This window comes from Drosophila yakuba, chromosome 3L, assembly GCF_016746365.2.
Source record: "Drosophila yakuba strain Tai18E2 chromosome 3L, Prin_Dyak_Tai18E2_2.1, whole genome shotgun sequence".
NCBI classification, from domain to species: domain Eukaryota; kingdom Metazoa; phylum Arthropoda; class Insecta; order Diptera; family Drosophilidae; genus Drosophila; species Drosophila yakuba.
The window spans coordinates 22,997,356-22,998,803 of record NC_052529.2 but is presented as its reverse complement, the minus strand read 5'-3'; positions in this window follow the sequence as shown (position 1 = coordinate 22,998,803).

Genomic DNA, 1,448 nt, shown 5'->3' with positions numbered 1-1,448 from the left:
CAAAATTGCATTTTGTGATGAACAGTATGTTTTCTGTGGAAAACAAAACTGTTTTCCAGGCTACCTGGATACATCTACCAGCTATATACATAAATACATTCAAGTATCATCATCATTAATCAGTGGAGTGCATGTTGTGCATGTATCAATTTCAAAAGAAAATCTTAACAATTTCCATCCTTTCATCATCATCACACTGTTTCCACTTCTAATGACTCTGAATTGCAAACTTATTTGGCAAATGTTTTTTCCTTTGTATTCGTCTGTTAGATTCGACAATTCCTCGTGCTAACTGTATATTTATGCCCCTAATCAATAGAGATGATGTTTTTTAAAATCCTCAAGCAACCAAGATTTCCTTCGTTCTGTCCCGAACGTGTGTTCCTAAAAATTGTGCTGGTGCGTTATGTAAACCACTGCCCAGCCCAGCTACAGCACCAGTGTAGCTCAATAATCGCCTTAGCACAGGACGGCTTTATGGCTTTTTAAAAACATATACTTTTAAAATTCTCGGCCATGTTAACAAAAAATTCAATCACAAACTGGTTTATATACATATATTCTGGTATTTCTAAAAGAATGTTGAGATGTTTATAAACATCCAATGGGACGTGAGACTTTGAATGCATCAATCAACCACAATGTATACCTTGACGATCTCATTGTTAGTAAGGTAAAGGGCTTCTTAAACTCGTCATGCGCTAGTCAAAGGAATTACCGGAGCCCTACACCATGAAACACATATACATACATATGTATATTTATTTTGTTCTTGAATACTGTGCGTGTGGATGGTCACCTCAATACGCTAAATATAAGGACTTATTGAATCGAAACTATTTATTTCTTTAAGAATGTATTCAGAGCGTCATCTACCAAACTAAGCCCATCGGGCCTACCATCGCTAAAAAATCGTCTGACCTGCCAGGGAGTAATGTTCCCTCGAAAAAAATCTCTGGCCACTAAAACTTATTTAATACTTAATTTTACCTATTTTGAAATTAGAAAAACTAATTATACCCGTTACTCGTAGAGTAAAAGGGTATACTAGATTCGTTGAAAAGTATGTAACAGGCAGAAGGAAGGGTTTCCGACCATATAAAGTTTTCATATGTTTTCATTTTTTTATTAGTCATGTAAAATTCTATCGATTTGCCAAAAAACTTTCTGCCACGCCCACTATAACGCCTACAAACCGCCAAAAACTGTGTTTAAGACTCTCCTTCTCCCTTCCACTAGCTGAGTAACGGGTATCAGAAAGTCGGGGAACTCGACTATAGCGTTCTCTCTTGTTTTGGTATATTTTCTGGTTATATTAATGCTCTGTATTTTAATTTAACTAATATTGTGGGTCAGACTGCATTTTAATCAAACAGGTATTAAATACCTGTTACTTAGATAATGGGAGTGCGAGAAAGAGATTTCGGATTTCTTTTGACAAATGGAAA